Source organism: Rattus norvegicus, chromosome 2, assembly GCF_036323735.1.
Source record: "Rattus norvegicus strain BN/NHsdMcwi chromosome 2, GRCr8, whole genome shotgun sequence".
NCBI lineage: Eukaryota > Metazoa > Chordata > Mammalia > Rodentia > Muridae > Rattus > Rattus norvegicus.
In genome coordinates this window covers 114,473,576-114,497,579 of record NC_086020.1, presented here as the reverse complement: position 1 = coordinate 114,497,579, position 24,004 = coordinate 114,473,576, and the positions used below count along the sequence as shown (strand labels likewise).

At 45.3% G+C, this 24,004-nt stretch overlaps 1 protein-coding gene and 1 long non-coding RNA gene across 5 annotated transcripts in view; one reads left to right on the top strand and one right to left on the bottom strand.

Annotated features, from left to right (window-relative positions):
* The first annotated feature begins 5,989 nt into the window (after positions 1 to 5,989).
* Positions 5,990 to 24,004, top strand: part of Gpr160 (G protein-coupled receptor 160) — a 77,507-nt gene continuing 59,492 nt past the window's right edge. Inside the window, exons 1-3 of one of the 4 annotated variants that reach the window (XM_063282356.1) lie at positions 5,990 to 6,419; positions 23,062 to 23,194; positions 23,667 to 23,763. The gene's annotated coding sequence lies outside the window, so the exon portion shown is untranslated. The remainder of the gene's footprint in view (positions 6,420 to 23,061; positions 23,195 to 23,666; positions 23,764 to 24,004) is intronic. The other 3 variants (XM_039102869.2, XM_063282357.1, XM_039102870.2) reach the window with 3 other exon arrangements.
* Positions 18,920 to 23,070, bottom strand: LOC134485610 (uncharacterized). The gene is made up of 2 exons (XR_010063803.1): positions 19,996 to 23,070; positions 18,920 to 19,436 (listed from the first exon to the last, which is right to left on the bottom strand). It is a non-coding gene; the product is annotated as an uncharacterized LOC134485610 (long non-coding RNA).

The following is a 24,004-nucleotide window of genomic DNA, read 5'->3' as shown; positions in this document are numbered from 1 at the left end:
GGCATATTTTTCAAATATGTACCCGCAGAACTTAGAATATAAAAATAGTGAAGACTGATCACATTTGTAGTTATGGCATTTAATCTATGGTACTCTTAGAGTCTCACCATATAGCCCTACCTATCCTAGAACACTATCTACATAAGCCAGATTGGCCTCAAATTCACAGAGATCCTCCTGCCTCTGCCCCCTGGAATAGAATTTATTGACAAATCATGTTCCAATATTGAGTAATGTTTTAAATATTTACTCAATCTGGAAATAAATAATCCCTAATCATATCGCTGGTAAAATGCTTTTTCTCCATTACAACAGTGTTTGAGGTCTGTCTGTCTGTCCAGTCAGTAATCCGGTGGGAGCACTTTTGCATGTCAGAGTCTGCTGAGGCACACCATGAAGGAAAGTCCAGTCTGCCACTGCGGAGCAACAGCCAGTGTGACGAGTGCTGGGCAAGGGTTTGCCAAATGTGCTAGGTCTCTTAGTCCCAGCTCCTCTGTGGTTGCTGCCCACTGAGGTGGACCTGAATGGAGGTGAGCAGTGGGCTCCTGTGCCTTCTGGCTTCTGAGTGGGTGACACTCAGATGTCAAATAATGTTCTGTTTTGTTTCTCATCTCTACAGTGAGGCTGCCCCAGCTGTCAAAGGTCACCACTTGCCCCAAATTTCTTTCCCTACTTTTGTGCTTGGCACCTTTTGTGACAAAGGGGGTATCTGTTGTGATGCTACCTGCATGCAGTCCCTAAAACTGCAGTTCTCTTTGCCTGTTCCCACACTTGACAAAACCACGCGTGTCTTCAAAGTATTGATAGAAAGCCGTCTTCTTTATATCCATGGACACACACACTCAGGTGTATGTTCCAGTGACATCAGGGACTTTCCACAGCTGTGAGTATCCTGTGTCTACTGTGAGGTAACTCTGGCCCAGAGAGTCCTGCAAACAAACCACCAGGGGAAGTGCTAGACTTGCAGATGTGTAGCGCTCCATGCTCACAAACATTAACATCTTTCTCTGTTCTGTACTATTTGGTTTATTCAAAAGTAACATACGCAGGGATTTTTGATTTGTTGTCTTGTGTAACTGCTGACTCCAAGTTTGAAGACAAACCAAATGTGTGTTTGTGTGTGTGTGTGTGTGTGTGTGTGTGTGTGTGTGTGTGTAAGTTTGGCATTCATGGATGCCTATCCTAATTAATTTAACTAGAGGAGATATTTATTTTTTTCAGTAAAGCACCCAGACAACAGTCTGATACATAATCACTATTCCACATATAATTGCTGTTCCACTGTTCCACACATACTGGTTTTCTTTGATGCTATACCTGGAAACAAGGCATTGTTCCATGGGGATAAGCAAGCAGAGCCAATATATGAAGACAGATGCTGTAAAATACTAAAACCTAACAATTTAGAATGCATGTTATCAACATACAGTATTGCCACACCTTGGGTTTCAGGTAACAGAATCATGAGAAAACTATTAACTCCACTACCTTCAATTTGAAGACAGGTGAATAAAGTTTAACTAAGTTTAAAAAAAAAAAAAAAGAAAAGAAAAAGGAAGCTGTCTTCTGTTGGAACTAGAGCCAGGCAACTAGCTGCTTGCTAGATTCTCGTCATTGAAAGGAACCCAGAAACTTTGAAAGCATGGCCTGTGTATCCTAGCAGCCATGTCTGCAGATAACTGCAGAATTACATTTGCATATTCTACCTTCAGCTGTGCACATCTGTAGGACAGTCTGCGTATACTTGAACCTAGTTCAGAGTGCCTGAGAAGCTTAATTACGTGGCTTTTCTACCCTGCTATTTTCAACACGAAGAGTATATCTGTAAGGTTGCCATTTTAGAATTGGAGGAAGAAAATGCTTTCAAAGATTTGTGTGTGTGTGTGGGGGGGGGGGGGTGAAGTGTCTGGAGGCCAGGAGAGTATGTCAGATCTCTTGGAGCTACAAGTGATTGGGAGCTACCCAATGTAGGTGCTGAACTCAGGTGCACCCCTGAGTTCTGAGCCCCTGTGATCTCTGCTGTCATGATGTTTTAAAGGGGGAGGATGGGATATTTCTCTCAAATCAATTCATCATACTTACTTTGGCCTCATTTTTATTTTAAGGAAATACTAGACCACCTTTTTTTGTACCATAGACCCTATCTCAAAATAAGGTCAGTTTGTTTTTTCATTTGTTGTTGTTGTTGTTTTTAAGAGTGTTGCATGTAGCCACATGTGGCAAAGTTTGGACTTTGAATATGATTATGATTTAAGTAATTAGATTTGTCAGCATTCCACTCCAACAGCCAATGGTACTTTATTTAATGTAATTTGATCCTTAATATTCACACAGAGTGTTGTGTGATGCTGAGAGTACCTGTGGCTTGCCTATGCCATCACATACATGAATACCAGCTCAGACAGGGAATCTGGGAAGGGCTTGCCCTGGGAATATCTTGATCTGGAAGAACGAGATAGTAGTAGTATGTCAGAACAGGGAAAGTGCATCAAGATGTGTGTCCAGTTACTGTGTCTAGTGCTGAAATGACTGAAATGAAATGAAATGAGGAGAAAGTTTGTTTTAACTTACTTAAGTCCATTCCTGAGGGAAGCCAGGGGAAGGAATCTGGAGGCAGGAACTGTAGAGGTCATGGAGGAGTGCCGCTTACTGGCTTTCTCTCTATGACTTGCTCAACCTGTGTGCTTGCGCGCTCTCTCTCTCTCTCTCTCTCTCTCTCTCTCTCTCTCTCTCTCTCACTGTATTTTGAGGTTATCATGGCATCATTCCCCCTTCCTCACTTCAGACTCTCCTCTGTATCTCTCCTTGTTTTTCAAATTCTTAGCCTCTATTTTATTAATTTTGTTATATAAATACATAAAAACATACATAAAACCTGCTGTCAGTATAATGTTACTTGCATATATGATTTCAGGGCTGACCACTTCATATCAATTGGATATCAATTGATGTGTTCTTCCCTGGGGAAGACCAGATCACAGCATACCTCACTTGCCTGTAGTTCTTTGCGTAGGGTTGAGACCTTCCAGACTTTACCCATCCTGTGTTAGCATGTCTGTTCTCCTTGTTCAGTTCATGTTAGACAGTCATATGTGTGAGACTCGATGGTGTAGCTTCTGAATTTACTAGGAGACACAATCTCATAGCCAACTCCTAGATCCTCCAGCTCTTAGTCTTTCCAGCCCTCTTCTTTCTGGGTGGCCAGCTGAAGTTCTTCAGCAGAACTGTCTCTCTTCTTTGCAGCAGGAGGCTTCCTGGGGAAAAGTATAAACCTGGAGCGCTACTCTTTCAGGGCTGCACATTGGCCTGTAGTGATTCAGTGGATGTGTTTCACCTCCTTGGGTCCACAGAGACTTTCTCTGCTTGTAGCTTTGTATGTGCGTTTGTGTGTAAATGTGTATATGTACACACACAAATGTATGAGTGTTCATTCACGTGGTGGTGCACATGGGGTACGTATACACCAGTATCAAAATGCATGTAGAAGCCTCAGGCACCACCCACTCATATTTCCTTTGAGGCAGACTCCCTTACTGGCCTAGAATGTGCCAAGCAAGCCTGTCTGGCTAGCCAAGAAGCTCCTGGAATGGCTTGTCCCTCCCTCCTCCAGCTGACTACTTAGCTTTGTCTATCAACTTGGCACAGCCTAGAGTCATCTGAGAGAGGAGTTGCCCAGATTAGATTGGCCTGTGGACGTGTCTTGATTGTTAAGTGATGCAGGAGGCCCAGTTCACTGTGGACAGTACTGTTCCTGAACTGTGTAAGGAAACTTGTTGAGGGGCTAGAACGATGGTGGCTCAATGTCAAGAGTTAAATACTCTGTACCTTCAAAGGACCAGAATCTTATCACCCATTCAGCAGCTCACAGCTCTCTGTATGTCTAGTTCCAGGGGGTCCAATGTCCTGTTCTGTCCTCTGTGGGCACAGACACACAGATGATGCTCATGCATAGACTCAGGCAGACATTCCCATGCACAAAATGAAAGTCAATCTTGAAAGAAAGAATGGTGCTGAGGATGACACAGCTAGTGTGTCTTATCGTCCTCCATGCCTCCTCCTGTACTGTTGGCTACAAAGTGAGTTCCTTAGTTGAAGGAAATGATGTCCCTTGGGCACCTGCTTTAAGTTGTCTCAGTAATGGACTATGGCTTTTCCTCTCCTAAGTTGCTCTGGAAATGGTGCTTGTCACAGTGCGAGAGATGAACTAGGGGATCAACACTGGAATTTCAAGAGCACACTGACAGGCCCAGCCTTTTTATGAGTTCTAGGGATCAATTTTTCCCTCATGCTTTTGAGGCAAACACTTTACCAACTGAACTGTCTTCCCAGCATGCACATATGCACACAGCACACACCATGACTATAAATGCCAAGACACAGTTATATACTTGCATAATTTCCTGATAGCAGATGTCTTAGTGTTTTACTGCTGTGAACAGACACCATGACCAATGTGAGTCATTTAATTGAGTCTGGTTTACAGGTTCAGAGGTTCAGTCCATTGTCATCAAGACAGGAACATGGCAGCATCCAAGCAGGCATGGCACAGAAGGAACTGAGAGTTCTACATCTTCATCTGAAGGCTTCTAGCAGAATACTCGCTTCCAGGTAGCTAGGATGAGGGTCTTAAAGCCCATACCCACAGTGACACACCTATTCCAACAAGGCCACCCCTTCTAATAGTGGCACTCCCTGGGCCAAGCATATACAAACCATCACAGCAGAGGACCAGCTCCTGACAAGGGGGAACTCCATTTCCCAACCCTTTGACAGATCATATTCTTATTCTACCCTGTATACCTTGAGAGGTATGATGGACGTTGCTAAGCCCTGTAAGTCCTATATGTTCTGGGAACCTGAATGGGGTGGGGTTGGAATGAGGAGACAATAGACACACATACAGAAAAGCTAGGAGCAGGTGAGCTGTGCTTACTCCTAGAAACTCAACCTTTATTACGGACCCCATGAGGAGGCGGGGCTAACCAGTCTCAGTGGGAGGTCTGTGCAGGGGCGCAGTCTCCGCTGTGACTATTCCCGAGTAGGAAGCTGTGGTCTACATCATTTAAACGCTGGTCTTAGGTAATGGCCAATTGTTTGTCAGGAATACTTGGACTCGAGGAAGGCATTGTCATTTCTATAGATCTGAAGCATTAAGGTTATTGATTGGATGAGCCCACATCAACAATACACATTCCCTCAGGACATCATCCACTCCCCACAGAGACGAAGGGGTACCAGTTAGACTGCCAGTATAGCCCCAGGTTGATATTGCAGGATACAGTCTCAGCTTTGGAACACCAAGGCAGAAAGTATCCTGCAAGAGTGCAGAGCAGCATCTTTTCCTTTCTTCATTCAGCCAGTACTGATTGAACCATAAAGCTGGAAACATGAGTGTTGTGTTTAATTTTAAAAACCATGCTTGCTCCTGCTAGGCTATGGGACTACAGCCTTTCGCCTGCTATCTAGTCAGCCCCCACAGCTCACTAAAGCTTTCCTGAGATCCCAGCTATGCTCCAAGAACAGCCACTGCCCGCATTCCTGAGAGTGTACTGCCGGATCCTCCTACTCTCATCCAGCTCTGGCCCATCAACAGTCCCTCCTGAGAACGCCCGCCACTCATGTTCCACTGGCTGACAGCCCCCTGTCCTCCTGCATTTGGCTCTGCTGACCACCAATGACTGTCCCACGGGTGTGCCCTCTCTCTTGCCCAATGAATCGTAGCAGATGGAAGACACCAGACAATCTAATATTTTAAAATCAGCCAGATGACACAACCTGTGGGCTTGGAATCTATTGTCCTGTGGAAAGCCAGCAGACTAGTCGCCATTACAAGATGGCGCCGGCTTCCGCAGGCGCTACTAGTAAACAAGCTGTGTGCGCATGTGCAAGCCAAGTATTCGCGCCAAGTCACAGCCCACCCCGGGGCGTGTATATGTGGTCATGGGCAGACAGCTTGTTTACTAGTAGCGCCTGTGGAAGCCGGCACCATCTTGTAATGGCGACTAGTCTGCTGGCTTCCCACATTGTCCCAAACTCAGCTATTCTGTATTAGAATTCATCCAGTGGCAGAGGCTGCCACCGGTTCTAATAGCCCCTAGGCCTACATGGTGTCTGTGTCTCTCCCTGCAAAGCCAGACGAAAGCCTTTTGTCTATCTCCTCTCCTCCTCTTCCTCCTGGGACCTGGAAAAACCACCTCTATGTCTTTGCCCAATGATTAAGCTTCTGCCGTCTTTATTTACCCAATCAAGAAACAATTAGGGATTCTCTGCCTACACATGAGACCTTGGAGTCTCTAAAGCCAGACAGAAACCCAGGAAGGAGCAGAGCTCCTCGTGTGCCAACAAAACAGGAAGAGATGCTCCTCCGCCCACAAAGCTGTCATCGCTGTCATCTGAAAGCTGTCCTTGTTAAGGATCTGGTAAGTCAAGTGCAGAGTGCAACCAATACAATGGTGTCTTTGAGAAAGAAGAGGAACATGGAGACCTTGGACAGGCAGGAGAGAACTGTGAGTAGCTCCTTAGCTGCTGCTATTCCTGACACCCCATGCTTCCTTCTTAGCATTGACAAGAACACTTTACCAGACTTGGAATGTTGCCTTCCAGGAGTTTACAAGCCCAAGTGGAAGACATCCATGATTTATTAGGACAGAAAGCAAAGGTACAAAAGAGTAACTCGGATGGACCTCTTGGTTTGAGAGACTCCAGCATCGAGTCTTACATCTGGGACAATCTCAAATAACAATTTGTTTGTCTCCTAAATATCTAGGGTTTTATCACCATTAAAGTTAAACATATCTAAAATAAATCATAACTTCAGAATAGACATCTGTTTACCTTCCTCCTGGCACATTAAAAAGAAAGGTCAAGAGGAAGCACAGAAAATATTGTTCTGTGCTGCTGAGAATAATCCTTTTTCCTTCCTGCTGGCTGTATTTTTTTGGGGAATGTGTGTGGAGGGGGTGGTGCTGATATGACATCTAATTACAGAATTTTTAAAAATTTCCAGCAGATGTATTCCAGGACTGGTACAACATCAATTTCTTCACACAGGCAAAGGCAACCAGAAACCCACAGTGAAAGGGGTTGTCTGTGGTCTTCTAGTGCTAGCCCAGCTTAATTGGGCAGTTAATTAAGAAATACTACTTAAGGGGCTGGGGATTTAGCTCAGTGGTAGAGCGCTTACCTAGGAAGCGCAAGGCCCTGGGTTCGGTCCCCAGCTCCGAAAAAAAAAATACTACTTAATATTTGTGTGGTGTTGGTTTCATCTTGTTCAAAGTAAAGCATTTAAAACATCTAATTGGTTTTTTTTGTTTTCCGTTTTAATTTTAAGTATACAACACATATATTGCTTATCTTGATAAGTGTTTTATATATTATTACATTTATTGGCTTATTTATGTAAAGAGGGCTATGTACATAGCAAAGCATGTGTATGATGGTCAGAGAACAACTTTCATGAGTCAGTTCTCTTCTTCTACTTGGGTTGGGTTCCAGGGAACAAGGTTGGGGTTCCAGGCTTGTCTGCAAGTCCCTCTACCCATGCAGCCACCTCACTAGCCTTAAAGAAACTCTTAGCATAAGTGTGGCAATCTCAGGTAAACGTGTACAAATAAGAACCACAGTGTGATGGTTTGTATATGATTGGCCCAGGGATTGACACTATTTGGAGTAGGTGTGGCCTTGTTGGGTGGGTGTGGCCTTGTTCAGGTGGGTGTGGCCTTGTTCGGGTGGGCGTGTCACTGTTGGGGTGGGCCTTAATATCCTTGTCCTAGCTGCCTAGGAGTGAGTGATCTGCTAGCAGCCTTCAGGTGGAGATGTAGAACTCTCATCTCTTTCTGCACCAGGCCTACCTGGAAGCTACCATGTTCCCTCCTTGAGGATAATGGACTGAACCTCTGACCCTGTAAGCCAGCCCCAATGAAATGTTGTCGTTATAAGAGTTGCCTTGGTCATGGTGTCTCTTCACAGCAGTAAAACCCTAAGACACACACCGCCACTTTTGAAATCTTGAAAAACATTTGCCTCTCTTTACTTGGTGCAAATGGGATTGTTTTAAGAAAGCCATGTGTGGGGTTGGGGATTTAGCTCAGTGGTAGAGCACTTGCCTAGCAAGTGCAAGGCTCTGGGTTCGGTCCCCAGCTCCGAAAGAAAAAGAAAAAAGAAAAAGAGAAAAAAAAAAAGAAAGAAAGAAAGCCATGTGTGCTTTTGCTCTTGTTTGGTTTGGGGATGCTAGAATTTGACCCTAGTGACTCGTACATGGTATGCTCTGAGCTCCAACCCACCCCTCTACTCTACTGCTGAACTACCTCCCCCAGCCCCTCTTGCACACTTTTGACTTTCAGCATCATAAGATCTATACTGTGTGTAGAAGCATCTCCCACATTATCTTGGTACAGATGACTCTCACTTCCTGTACGAGAGAGAAGTACACAAATAGTTATTCGAGTCCTCACAGACTGAGGCTCCACTTAAAACTCCATTTTCTTCCCCATCCACCAGAGTGTACAGAGCCACCACTCTCTGCCTACAAGAGTAATTTCCAGAAAACCCTAGTCATTGTAGCTCAGCCCTGTGAAGTATGTTCCTTTACTTGTCACAGTGAATTGGCTCAGGGTTTGCCGAATCCTTCTCTGTGTGCTCTTGTGCTGTGTGAGTTCTACTGCACAGGAGGGAGCTCAGACCACAAAGCAGAGATGAGTCCAGTACACAGGTTATTCAATGGCATGATCAAATTAGAAATGGTAAAGAAAAAGATACAAGGTGGTTTGAGAATTTTAAAACCAGCAGAAACTTCACCATTTGTGGGATCAGAAAAACTTTGAGATGGCGTTTGGTCTTCAGAGAACCAAAACAATCAACAGGACAATCTGTGTACAAAATCTAGGCAACGCCTATGGAGTGATGGTGTAGCAGAAGGCTGATCTCGGAGGATCACAAATTCAAGGCCAGCCTGCACTGCCTCTGACCTGGTTCAAAAACCCAACCAACCAACCAAACAAACAAACCTACAGGTATGCAAAGATAGATACTCAGGCATTTGTGGATAATATTAAATGAGCAGCTTGGATTAATCAGAGAAAATACCACCTGGAAAGCCAAGTGGAAATCTTATAGACTAACTCCAATGCCAAGATGAGGAAAGAAATATGTACTCGTTCTCCTCTGAGTTTCTGGAGCATGTCTAGACACTCCTCTTCCAACAGCTAAGTTCTACCTACCTTGCTTCTTTTTGGAGTATCAGTTCTCCTGGCTTTTTAAAAATCATACTCTTTTCTTTTCCCATTTTAAGTGTGTGATGTGCACGTGTATGTAGTCATGTTTGCATGTGATCACATGTGTATGAGTCTATATGCATATAGTGTACATGTAAGTTGAGTCCTTATTTTTTGAGGTCTCACAGTCAACCCCAGAGCTTGTGGATGGGACCATGCTTGCTGGTGACTTGCTCGGGGGATCCCCTGTCTCTGCCTTCCAGGGTTGGTATTACAAGCAGGTCAGCATGGCTCATGAGGCATTTACGTGGGCTCTAAGGATCTGAACTCATGCTAACAAAGCAAGTGATGTAAGCACTAGCTTACCCCCAACCTCCACCCCTGTTGGAGAAGTCTTATTCTCCACTGTACTTAAGTTCAGACTAGATTCTGGGCCTGGCACTCTTCTGACAATATTCCTATTGAGGTACTATGTACCGCGCAGAACTCAGTTTCAAGTAACTAAACCTACTCTGACTAGAGGAAGCAGAAAGAGGACTTCTGTGGAGGGGCATTGAATTAGTCCCAGGACTGAAAGCCAAGCTAAGACAGTGAGCATAGAAAATAAAACAGAACAAAGAAGTCTCCGGAAGCCTAAGACCAAGTCCCCAGAACAGGCCATCAGCTGTTTATGGTGGTTGAGCCCTCCCAGAGCATCTCTGTATAATTTGTCCTGGCTGCCCTAACTCTGTAAAAGTCAGGATCCTCATAGGAGTCGTCATCAGTTTGAACTTGATTTATATTTCTGGCTTCTCTCCCTGGAGCCAAGGTGAATTTGTGTTTATTCACCTTTTTACTAACAGACAAAGGAAGGCTTCTCTTGATGATTAGATTTAATTGTTAGCTTGATATAACCTAGAACCACCTAGAAAGAGGGTAGATTAGGTTGGCCTGTGGGTATGTCCGTGGCGGGTGGGAGGTGGGGGAGTCTTGATCCCCATCGATGTGGGAAGACCTTGGCTGAAAGTGGGCAGCACCCACTCTGGTTTGGGACCCTAGACTATATAAGAGGAAACTAGTAGAATACTGTGTGAGCATTTCTGCTCTTGAGTGTGGGTGGAACCAGCTGATTCCAGCTCCTTCATGCCTTGACTTCCCAGGAGTGACGAGCCTGGAATTATAAGTCAAATAAAGCCTTCCTCTCCTAAAGTTGATTTTCTTCTGTGTTTTATCACAGCAATATAAATGAAGCTGGTGCCATCTGTAACCTTGTGGTTCTCCACTCATCTTCTTTGTTCCCTGAAATAACAACTCTGAGATTTCTTATATGTGAATAGATGTCTAGGTGAATAGCGTAGCTTGTTCCCTAACTAGCTCATAACTTAATTATCCATTTATTCTATTCTAAGTCAGGTCTAGACTGGTTACCTGGCCATCAGTTTATTGTGATCATGTCTACCACCATTCAGGGCTAATCTTCTGTGTATGACTATGTCCCAAAATTTCTCTGTCTCCCTCTCCCCCCCCCCAGATGGTCCACCTTCTAATCCTGCCTCAGCTCATTGATCATAGGTTTTTTTTAATGACAGGTGATGCTCCCATACAGTGCAAGAGATTGTCTCTACACAATACAAAGAATAAATGAAGCGAAGAGTTGACTCTTTGGGAAAATCAACAAGATAGACAACCCCTTATGAAAACTAAAAGTCAGAGAGATGATATTTAAATTAATAAAAACAGAAACAAAATGGAGACATAACAACAGACACTAAAGAAATCCAAAAAGTTGTTAGGTCATGCTTCAGAAACTGTACTCCACAAAATTGGAAAGCCTAAAAGAAATAAACAATTTTGTTAAATCATTATAGTATATAAACAATTTAAATAGATCTATAACCATTAAGGAAATAGAAGCAGTCATTAAAACTCTTCCAATCAAAAAACCCCAGGGCCAGACAGTTTCAGTGAAAAATTCTACCCGATCTTCAAAGAAGAGCAAATATCAATACTCCTTAAATTATTCCACAAAATAGAAGCAAAAGGAACATTACCAAATTTATTTTATGAGGCCACAGTCACCTTGATATCTGAATCACACAAAGACTCAACAAAGGGGTTTGGGGATTTAGCTCAGTGGTAGAGCGCTTGCCTAGCAAGCGCAAGGCCCTGGTTCAGTCCCCAGCTCTGAAAAAAAGAAAAGAAAAGAAAAGAAAAAAAAAAAGACTCAACAAAGAAAGAATTGCAGACCAATTTCTGTCATGAATATTGATACAAAAATACTCACATATCGAATCCAAGAACACATCAAAAAAAATCATCCACCATGATCAAGTAGGGTTCATCTCAGCAATATAGAGATGGCTCAACATACAAAAATCTGCCAATGTTATCTACCATATAAGCAAACTGAAAGGAAAAAGAAACACACGGTCATCTCATTTGATGCTGAAGAAGCCTTTGACAAAACCAATACTCCTCATGATGAAAGTCTTAGAGATCAGGACATATGGTAAACACAATGAAAAGCAATTTACAGCAAGCCTACAGCCAATATCAAATTAAATGGATGTAAATGGAGAGAAACTCAAAGCAATTCCACAAAAATCTGGAACAAGACAAGGCTGTCCACTCTCTCCATGTCTATTTGTCTTAGTCAGGGTTTCTATTCCTGCACAAACATCACGACCAAGAAGAGAGTTGGGGAGGAAAGGGTTTATTCAGCTTACACCTCCACATTGCTGTTCATCACTAAAGGAAGTCAGGACTGGAATTCAAGCAGGTCAGGAAGCAGGAGCTGATGCAGAGACCGTGAAGGGATGTTACTTACTGGCTTGCTTCCCCTGGCTTGCTCAGCTTGCTCTCTTATAGAACCCAAGAGTACCAGCCCAGGGATGGCACCAACCACAATAGACTGGGTCCTCCCCCTTGATCTGTACTTGAGAAAATATCTTACAGCTGGACCTCATGGAGTCATTTCCTCAACTGAGGTTCCTTTCTCTTTGATAACTTCAGCTTGTGTTAAGTTGACAGACAGAACCAGCCAGTACATGCACATATATGTGAACAGGCATGCACTCACATGCACATGTAAGTTTAAACAAGAAAGAGAGAGGAGAAGGCACGGATGGGAGTGGTTGCTAAAATCTGCTTTGTTGGAAGTAACTTTATTAGGAACCCCACTACATGTGGAAGATTTACTAGGGGGAGGCCCTTGCTTTTCTCGAGGGTCCATGGGTGCGTCCTGAGCTGAAAGCATCATTTCGCTGCTGGTACCCAGTATGAAAACTCATCACCTTTCCTCACTACACGAACCCTGGGTCATCGTATGCAGAGGTACAGTTACGGGAGTGCGTGTGGATGAGCTGGGGCACAGCAGGCAAGGTTCCCCGGGGGGAAGCATGTTCAGGCCACCAACTGTCCTGCATATGGTGAATGCATACATGTGGGCTTGCTGATCTGATGTGGGGGTGGGGGAGGGGTCACATCAGTAATTCCTGATAATCACAGACCAAGCAGGAGAAACATTATTACTGTGACGTAGTGCCAGTGAAGTGTTGGAGAACCCCCAAAACACACAGGAGCCAATCAGATGTAAATCTCAACAGGGCCTTTTTCTTAGAGGTAGCTCTGGCCCCTCAGCTCACCGCCAACACACAGGACAGTTTTTGGTAGAGAGGAGCCCGGAACATCTGTCGGGACAAGATTTATAGAGGCAGTAAGCACAGGGTGAGTGGGCAAGCATGTGATTGGAAAGCCACTGTGGCCTTCAGCATAACTGGCTGATGTTGGGGATCAAATCACAAACTTAATTTCTATTTCCCTCTGCATTGGTGGTTGCTAGGCAAAGGGGTGGGCTTGTAACCTGGGGCTGCAGGTTTGTTGGGGGAATGACCTGAAGACACTGGTCTTGTTGGGGGTTAGCCTAGAGACTGGAGCTAGGCTTGGGTTTTATTGGGGGATGACTTGGAAACTAATGCTAGGTACTGGCCTGCTAGTTTGTCTGAACTCAAGTTCTCTAAAATGGAGTCATAGACTCAGAGGTCACTTGGGCCTCTGGGATAGTAACAATGAATTAATTTTCCAAAAAGTTAACAGCATATACTGTCTGAGGAAAGACTCAAGGGCCCATTAACTTCTTTCAGAGCTAGAGAGCATATAGTTCCTTATACTGGACAACTTTCTGAATAGAGTAATGGAGGGTTCATTCCCAGGGGAGTACTATTTTATTGCCTTGGCTCCCATCTTTTCTCCATCAGTAAATTTTGAGGGGATCTTAGTGATGAGCTTATTTGAAGGGTGGGGGAGCCACTGCAACAGAGGTAGGGCAGAAACCCATCTTTCATTAGGGTAATGATTATCAGTTTATCCCGGGATTACTATGCTAACACCAACACAGGAGTGACTTGGGTAGTCACTGAATATCAGAGAGAGAGAGAGAGAGGAGAGAGAGAGAGAGAGAGGTGACAGAGTATCAGGCTCTTCTTCTAAGGCTTGCAGGGCTCTGTCTCTGCCATTTCTAATCATGATAGTGAGTTCATCGACCTCAGAGTTCTAGGTGCTCAGCCCACTGGGCTGCTGTGGAGCCATTGCAGTGCTCCCTGGGGCCTGAGACAGTATCCTCACCAGAGTAGAGGAGGGGATAAAAAGAAGAAGCTGTACAGGCATTGTTGGGTCATACCTAGGAGAGCCAAGTCTTTCAGGGCTGTGTCAATGGTGCCTTAAACCTCAACTGCCTCAGAGGAGAGAGCTCACAGGGAGGATGGGTTTTTAATCACCTTTTAGGAGATCAAAGAAAGGCTGTGGGTACTGGTGGGGAGGGAAAGCCACAGGCAAGCCAATTAAGGTTTCCCAAAAGGCTTTGGAGGGAGGCTAGAGATAAGCTTTGAGGGTGGGAAAAGGTGGGTTTAAGAGAGTTTATTGAGGTGAGGGAAATTTCTTTTCCCAAGATTGTGCTGTGCGGGATAAACTGTATTTGTGGGGAGCTATTGTTAAATCCCAGAGAAAATATGGAAGGTATTAATTGATCCTTAAGTTGGAAGGGGAAGGGGAAGGTGGAAGATTCTCTCCAACCCCAAGATACCATTCATATAATAATAAATGTGGAGACCTTTGTCTAAGTAGGGCATTAATGCTGTGGCAGATGGGGGGACTGCTGTTCCTTAGGGAAGGGGTGTTCACTTGAATCATAACTCAGAGTTGTTAACAGGAGGATATTAGGAATGCAAAGTTCTGGCAATCCCTCCGGTGGAGAGAAAAGCAACCTTTAATGTCTATTGCTAATAGAGGGATGTTGGTGGGAATTGCCGAGATGAGGTTAGCCCCCTTTGGGGGGGACCCCTAAACCCACATGATTTTATTAATTGCACTTAAATCATGTAACTTTCCTTTATAGTGAACACAGGGGTGTTCTGTGTGCCACAGGAAGGGCAAATATGGTGAAGCTGGAGCTTTTCTTTTCTAACTGTGTGAGCTCTTCAAGTGAGCTCCCTTGATAGAGGCCACTATTCAACCCAGATGGGCTCATTGGTGAGCCAGTCGAGGCAGGGAGTACTATATTTAACGGTGGCCCTTAGGATTGAGGGTAACCTGGCGGAGGACTTTTAAAGTTTTTAATGAGTTAATTACTACTACCTGTCTTAGTTAGGGTCTTACTGCTGTGAACAGACACCAGGACCAATGTAAGTTTTATAAGGACAACTTTTAATTGGGGCTGGCTTACAGGTTCAGAGGTTCAGTCCATTGTCATCCAGGCAGGCATGGTGCAGGAGGAGCTGAGTTCTACATCTTCACCCGAAGGAAGCCAGAACAAACTGAGTATCCTCAGGCAGCTAGGAGGAGGGTCTCCAAGCCCACCCTCACAGTGACACACTTCCTCTAACAAAGTCACACCTTCTAATAGTGCCACTCCCCGGCCAAGCATATGCAAACCATCACACTACCAGTACAATCAGTTACCCTACTGTAATTTGGCTGACCGGTGAGAGTAACTTTCAGAACCTCCAGAACATTGGTGGTGATGTTGGCCAGAAGAGGGCGTATGACGCCCGTAGACCCATCAAGGTCCTTTCATTGTAAGGTGGTGAAGTCATGAGAGCATCCTCCTATGCCAAGAAACCAAGGCCCCAGATTTGTTCCCCATCTTGTGGGATCTCTTCTTGCCTTAAAATTGTTTTCTCTGCTTCAGCATTGATGAGCTATTTAAATGATTTGTCACATGTTTTCATGGTAGCCTTCTGAGACGCTAGAAAACCCACAAAGCCTCTATCAGAGCTGTTTTCTGTCTTATTGCTGGGACTGAGGGCTGTTCCGTCTTCAACTTAAAGGCTCCAGTGGCTTGCCTTCCTTATCAAAAGGGAGCAACAATCTGTCTTCCTACAGCATCAAGGACAGACTGTCTTGGGGATGTGGCATTTATGGTGGAGGGGGCCCCTTAGGGCACTCTCTCACCTTCCTAGAGCCCTTTGTTCCACATTTAAGGCAAATCCTCCTGTTTTATCACTGCAGTGAAGGTCTGAATGATGGTGGAAGCAGCCTGAAGGATGCGGTCTCAATATCCTGAGTGGCCACAATCCAGCTATCACAGTGTTCATCACTGGGACCTTGACAGGCAAGCTTGCACTAAGTGGTCATACCCCCGCCCCCAAATGATGTTAAGGCCTTTGGCTGCAGGGTCGGAAATTTTTCTTTGTAAACTTCTTTTAGATCTAAGAATAAAGTCAGAGAAAGTCTTTCTGTATTTGGTAGAGGAAAAGCAGTGATGAGGCAGGCGATTGTGAGCTGGAAAGTGGGGTGATTCTGTCCCAGGCTTGAAGTATGGAGAGGTGTCCTGCTGGCTGGGCTGCTTGCTGGGCTCCTGTGGAGAAAGCTCATCCTAGCCCCTTGTGGTACCATCCCTTTGTCTCTGATTCCACCTGACCTGCTGGAGGCACTCGTCTCTGTAGAGTGCCTCCCATTGTCAGGAAAGCGGGCTGGCTAGAGAGGCACAGCAGATGTTTCACCAATCCTGGGCCATGTCTAAAATGGAGACTCGGCTTTGAAGGGGAAATTTAGTCCGAGCGATGTGGCTCTCCTTTACTGAGCTGTGTAAGCCTCAAGCCTGGTAAAGATTCCAATTTAGAGGCTTAACCTGGGAGGGGTGGTCATTAACTGGAAATGCCTGTATCTCCAGACCAACAGTGGAGTCCTAGAGGTCAAAAAGCTGCTGGGTAGTAGGAGGAGGGGTGGAGGGAGGACTGCCCTGTGTTGTAATATTCCCTCCTTCTGCTGTTCCTCTTCCTCTACCCAGTTCTACTTTTACTTTCTCATCGTGTGTGTGTGTGTGTGTGTGTGTGTGTGTGTGTACACCTGCATGCTCTTATATGTGTGTGCATGCATGTGTGTCTGTATATGTTTGTGTGCATGCATGTGTGTCTGTATTCATTTGGAGCTTTTGCATATGTGCCTGTGTGCAGTCAGAAGCCTGAGTTCAGTATAAGGGGGTCATTCCTGGGGAACCGTTCACTCCATGCTTTGAAACAGGGTGTCTCACCGACCTGAAACTCACACAGCAAGCTAGACTGGCTGGCCAAAGAGCACCAAGAATCCACCTTCTGGCATTTCAAGTGTGCGCCACTATTCCCAGCTTTTTAAGCATGCGTTCTGGGTCTCAGGCTCAGGGCTTCATGCTTGTACTGCAGGTACATTAACATCTGGGACAACATGATTGTCTTTCTCTGTGTCTGGCTTATTTCATTTAACACAATCACCTCCGCTTCCACCATCCTCCAAAATGCAGCGTTTTCTAAATACCAGAGCCATTTCTTGGAAAATGTCTTCACAAACCAGTCTTGGGAAATGTTTGACAAAACACTTGGTCCCTGAAAAGCCTTTATCTTTTAGAGACACAGACTGCAATGGTTAGTGGGCTTGGCTTCAGAACAAAGTACAAGGGAGGAAGTGTGCTGCATGGGGCTGAGATGAGCCAGGTGGTGAGTTCACTGCTGGGACTGGAGGAGGGGAGCATGGAGTCCCACCACACTCTGGGTTTTGCCCATTGAAAATTTCAATAATGAAACCAGGTAAGAGATAACATCTCGCATTTTGTCAAACTTCATGAGGAGGAGATATTTAATGGCTAGAATAATTGCCTAACTTAGTAAATGTAGTTTATGAATATTGGTGAGTTATTTTTGATAACTCCAGTCGGAAAAAAAATGAGGAGCGAGATTGCTGGGTATTAAATCTGCTGGCTGCCTTGAACCTACACTATTCCTTTTCTCAAAGGGGTAAAGAAACACACAGGAAAATTGGGAACATTGTTCCAAAAATTGAACTAAGGAACCTAATCAGTGCCTCATCTGGAGGAAAATAGTTTAACTTACTAAACAACTCTGGCTTCTTGGGATGGAGATGAGCAACTGGTTTAACTTGTCTTCAAAGTTCATGTATTAATTCCGCAGTATGCTCACTGGTGATGTGTCATTGAACAGGCTTGCTGAGCAAACCTGAGGGAAACAAGCACGGGTGGATAGAATTTTCTCTGGAGTGTCTTCATCTGGGTCTCCAGCACTTCCTTAAGTTAGCACTGCATGATGGGAAGACCACAGTGGAGCCAAAAAGGAAGTTGACTTCCATCTCAAGGAGAAACTGACAGTTTTCTCTTGCTTCCTGCCTGATGACAAACTGAAGACAGACACCAGTGAATGAGGCAGGTTTATTGGCTTTGAGAAAACAGAACAGACAGTTCTGTCCCAAACTGCCATCTGGGCAGAGGGTAGGTAGGAAGTTTTACTGAGGCACTGAGGCTGGAATAGTTAAATTCACCATCGACTTGAGTAGATCTAGAATTGCCACAGAAACACAATTCTGGTGTTGCCAGAAGGTTAAACTGAATAAGGAAAACAAGCCCTCAGAATGGGTGGCACAGCTCCACTGGTCAGTACCCCGGCTGGAGGATCTAGCTCTCCCTGAGCTCAGGTCCGTAGGCAGGAAAGGAACTCCTCAGGCTGCGGGCCTCAAACAGGGCTGGGCTTACCCTGCACCGCCCAGACAGCGGGATATTTTGAGACTCTCTCAGGACTCTCCCTTCATAGTTCACCCGGACACATTTTCCGACAGCACCTTTGTCTTCCTCACACTGAACTGGTGAGTGAGCCTTACCAATTCAAGACCTCGGTGTTCTAGAACCTACACGCTTCTGTGAAGTCCTCTCGGCAGCTGCGCACCAGGTTTCAGAGCCTCGCTTTGTCTCTCACCTGGTTTACAGCAAAGGCTGGGCTCCTCATATCTGTGCCCAATCCTCCTATGGTTTCTTCTCTTCACCAAAGCTAGAGGAATGGAGTAGTTGATACCGTCTATAACCTCGTGTTTTCCCACCGGTCCTGTTTGTTCCTAGAAATGCTCACTCTGAGACTTATGAACAAAGGCCTGGGCTGTAAACATGGGCCTGTTCCCCAACTAGTTTGTAACTTAATATCCCATATGTTCTATTCTAGGAGTGTCACACGGTTAGTCACCAGGTCCTCAGTGTCATGAGTCTGTCTCCATCAGCATTCCCAGTGAATTCCCTCATGCCTGGCTCTATCATAGCATCTCCATCTCTCTCTCTCTCTCTCTCTCTCTCTCTCTCTCTCTCTCTCTCTCTCTCTCTCCTCTCTGCCAAATGGCCCCACCTCCTAATCCCGCCTCAGCTCATTGGCCATAGGCTTCGATATTGACCGGTAAAGAAGAATCCACAAATTGCACAAAGATTCCCTCAGCAGAAAGTTTTCCTGATTTTACTCTGGTGAAAATTTAACATATTCACAAAGTAGTATAAAGAACTCGAGTGTACCCACAACCCAGCTTCAACAACCATCTTGAATGAATGACCCATTCTGCTTCACACGGAACCCTCTTGGTTTATCTGATTTTTTTCTTTTTTTCTGTTTTTCTTTTTGGATGATTTGAAGTAAATCCCACGGATCAGTGCGTCTAGAGGCTGAGCAAGGCTTCTTTTCATGGATTGAAACCATTTTTCCCAGATTTCACAAGACTCAGCACCAGCTGGTTCCTGTGCCTTCTGCAGCGACAGATCCCTGGACCCAGGCTAACGGCTGAGTCTTGACTTTTGTAGCACGTTTTTGTTCCCTCTCCAGAGGATGCTGGGCTGCTTCAGTGCTCAGCCGGCTGTGTTTAATGTCTGCCGCTGTCATTGCCCAGGGGTCTCCTCAGAGGTGTGCCTATTACTCCTCAGAGGTCTAGGTTCACTGGCTGCCTGCTGCGACCCTACAAGTGTTAATATAAAATATTTAGGGGCTGGGGATTTAGCTCAGTGGTAGAGCGCTTACCTAGGAAGCGCAAGGCCCTCGGTTTGGTCCCCAGCTCCGAAAAAAAAAAATATTTAAATCAGTTAGGCAAGGCATTCCAGCAGTTAAAAGTCAGCGCCACAGGCCTATGTTAATTTACAGAACACACTCCTCCATACCTGGTTTATAGGAGCCACTCTGTAAATCCGTGCTGAGAAGCTCCTGGGACAAGCCAACAGGAGTGCAGCAACCATCCCACGGTATAAGTTACCTGTATACTCAGAGCCGTTCCTTAAGCCTGCTATAACCCCAGGAACCATACTCAGACCTTTAGTTTAAAGTATATTCTATTATAGTCAATATGACTTAGAGAAGGATGATCCAAGCACACTGGCAGAATGCCGCCAGTCCTGGAGCTGAAGCTGCAAGGCTGTGGGATCGTGAATTTGAGGACTCAACCCCATCTTTAAGGAAACGGATAATGAGCTGCATATTAATTATGCTAGGAGTTTGAATTCTCAGAGGTAAATAATGAATACCTTGCACTAAAGAGTTGAGTCTAAAAGAGGTCCAGTGACAGGCCCAAATTAGGATCCAGCTCAAAGGGAGGCCTGGGGCTCTGACGCTGTTACTGAGGCTGTGGTGTGCTTGCAGACAGGAGCCTAGCATGGCTATCAGATGCAGATACCCTCTTCTGGCCTCTGTGTCCAATGCATGCATGTAGTACACAGACATGCATGTAGCAAAACACGCGTGTAACAACGGTAAATAAATCTGGAAAACAAAAGCCAAGTGGTGCCCAACATGCTCTGGGCTGAAGCTCAATGAACAAATGAACAGCATCAACGACAACAACAATAAAAACGAAGTTAATCACATAAAATTTTAATGTTATTCAGCTTCAATTTAAAAAAAAAGATGATTGTGGACCACTAAAATATCATTAGCAATTAAAATATAAACCTACAGACACTGATGATGTTAGAGTTTCAGACTTAAGGAAGAGCTACAGCTGGGTGGTGGTGGCAAACATCTATAATCCCAGCACTCAGGAGGCAGAGATGGGTCGAGCTCTGAGGTGAAGGCCAGCCTGGTCTACAGAGTGAGTTCCAGGATAGCCAGGACTAGACAGAGAAACCCTGCCTCAAAAATGAACAAACAAACCAAAAACAACAATAACAAAATAAAACAAAAAACAATGAAAAACAACGAAAAGCAAACCAAAAGGGAAGGAAGGAAGGAAAGCAAGCAGAAAAGAAAAAGGAAGGAAGAAAAGGAGGGAAGGAGGGAGAGAGAGAGAGAGAGAGAGAGAGAGAGAGGAGAGAGAGAGAGAGAGAGCGCGCGCTACAGTGGCTGTGAAGATGGCTTAGTGAGTAGCAGTGCTTGTTACACAAGGAGCTGAGTTCAGATCCCAGCACTCAAACAAAAGCCAGGCAAGGATGTTCACCCTGAATCTCCAGCTCTGGGGCTCATTCACTATTGGTTTAGCTAAAAACAAAGTGGCAAGCTCTAGCATAGCAGAGAACGACAGTAAGACTCCACCATACCATCCACCTCTGGCCTCCATGTGTGCCTGCGTGGGTGCCAGGACACACACATATGCATGTGCGTGCGCGCGCGCGCGCACACACACACACACACACACACACACACACACACACTAAAAAAAAAAAAACCCACAAGTCAAATAGATATTTGCAGTTTGCCTGTTAAACCAGTAATGATTCATGGCTGACCAAACTACAGCATGTTTTTGGTAGAGCGTCTAGGAAATGAAGAAATAAGATGTGTCCTGGTTAGTTTTATGTCAGCTTGACACAGGTTAGAGTCATCAGAGGAGGAAGCCTTCATTGAGAAATGCTTCTATGAAAGATCAGGCTGTTGTCAAGCCTGTAGGACATTTTCTAAATAGTGATTGGTGGTGGAGAGCCCAGTCCACTGGAAGTGGTGCCATCCCTGGGCTGATGGCCCTGGGTTCCACAAGAGAGCAGGCAGAGCAAGCTATGGCAGTTACACCAGTAAGCAGCACCCCTCCATGGCTTCCGCATCAGTTCCTGCCCTGCTTGAGTACCTACCCTGACTTCCTTTGATTATGAACAGTGATATGGAAACGTGAGCCAGATGAACCCTCTCTTGTTTTGGTCACCGTGTTTCGTCACAGCGCTACTTCCCTGCCCAAGGCAAGATGCTAGGCAAGGGCTAGACAGATGGCTCAGTAGTTAAGAGCACTTGCTGCTCTTCCAGTGGATCTGCCACCCACATCAGGAAGCTCACAATTGCTTGTAACCACTGCTCCAGAGAATCAGATGCCTTCTTCTGGTTTCCACAGGCACCCACACATGAGGCAGACACAAACATAGACAGACACAGACGACACAGACACAGACACAGAGAACATAGTCACAGACACAGACACAGACACAGACACAGACACAGACACAGACAGACACATAAATAAAAGGTACTGGGACTGTGCAATGAAACTTGCTGTGGCAAAAACATTTAGAATCTGAATAAGCAGTTGTCTAAGGAATGAAACTGGGAAATGAATATTGTCAGGTCCAAAGGAGAGTCCACCCTCCCACATTCTGGTGATTAGACAGAAGCCAGCATTCCATCAGAACTTGTAAGGCTTGTTCCTCTCTAACAAAGGAACCACTTTCCTTATCACTGGCAGAGGGACAAGTGCCCATCTGTGGTGCCTATCAGCACCAAAGCACGTGCTGGCCTCCAGGCTCCCTCAGGATCACAGTACCTGTTACACATTTCAGAGTCTATGCTAGCATCCTAGCTCTTCCTACCTGCTCCTGTACCGTGCACGCTTTACCGCCACAGGATCTTGCCCCGCCCCCAGCTACTCATTTCTCCTCATAACCCTGCCATTCCTGCTATCGTTGAGCTCCTTTGCCCCTCTCTTGGCCCTCTCTTTGTCTCCTCCTCTTTCCTCCCCATCCCCTCTTCTTGCCAGCTCTTTTCTTGCAAGGCCTAGTCTGAGCATGTCCATAGTCAGTGTACTGCTTTCTCTCTCCGCTCTGGATTCTTCCAGATGGTTCTGGATGTTCTCTCCTTCATACCTACAATAAAAACCTTCCCTTCAACCATATCTTGGAACGAGTCCTGTCCCCAGTTTATAAAAATATGTGAAGTTGAGTTCTGCTAGAGGAAACTTTGGTAGAGGGTGGAAACTAGATGCCCATGATTGATGATAAATCACTTTTTATATGCCCCACACTATGCATCATGGGCCTTTTTTTATGATAGCTTTTGACTTACAAAGCTTAAATTCACAAACGTATATGAGAACACTGGCTAACGTAACTAGCTAAGATTAAACTCAAAACCTGTCATTTCTGATGCTTGGGAAAACCCCTCTCCCTGCAAACGCCCTTTAAGGCACCTAGAATAATTTTTAGCCTCGTCTTCTGAAAGAACAGCATATCTGCTGCTATGGTGTTCAATGGCATGGAACTATCCAGACCATGAGTTAAGCAAAGAAGGAATTTTTTTTCCTGAAAGGAGGAGTCTGGACATAACATGTTAGGGCGGGCAAAGTCCCTTTTCTGTGGGGTGTCGCTCTTGGTCTAAGGTTACTGTTTCACCCCCAGCTCAGCAAGAAGGAAACTGGAGGAGAGAAGAGGAGGTCCTCGTCAAGAAAACCAGGCTTCCTTCAGCATCCCTGGGCCAGAATCACATTGACTGTGCTCTCCCCAGCAATGACGTCTGCGACACTTCAGCTTGGTAAATTACCTTCCTGTAGGAGAGTAGTTCTTTCCAAGAAATTAAGGTGGGGAATTATTGAGACAGCGTATGTCTCTTGTAGACATCTGACAATTTAGAGGCAAGGCAGTTGGGACCAAAACCTCTGATGCAGGCTTCTAGGAGGCCTGGGCTCCTACCTCAGTTCATTTCTTGGTTCCTGTGACAAAGTACTTCCCCAAAGCAGCTTCAGGCAGCAGAGATGTCAGCTATAGTCAGGTAACAGGGAGAGAAAAACCCAGCTCAACTTCTCCCTTTCACTCAATCTGAGACCCCAGTCCACAAGGATGGTGCTACACTACATTCAGGGTGGGTCTTCCCACCTCCATGGAGCTTCTCAGAAAATAGCCTCCCAGATACACCCAGAGCTATGCTTCCATAGTAGTTCCAAACCAATCCAGTTGGAGGTCAGCTTAACCATCACAGCACTTTTCTGCCTGAATTTTGTCAAAAGGGAGGCAGAAGAGGCTGTGGGCTCCCCTTCAGTTCCATTATTACAGAAGAGGAGAAACTGGGAAGCAACGAGTCTGCCAAAATACAGAAGGAATCTGGTATGTAGTCATCCTAACTTCTAAATGGGAAAGGTCTAAGGACAGCTATTAATAATAATAATATATTTGGGGATGGAGGGAGAGAACGGGCATGCGGAGGTACTTGGGAATGCTAGGAGCATGTGAAGACCAGCTCGGCCTCCTGGACCATTGAGAAAGGCACTGGGAGAGTGTAGGCCGGCTCCTAGGAGCGACTCTTCTAGTCCCCTGCTAGCAAGGTACCAGTCCACGGATGGATTGC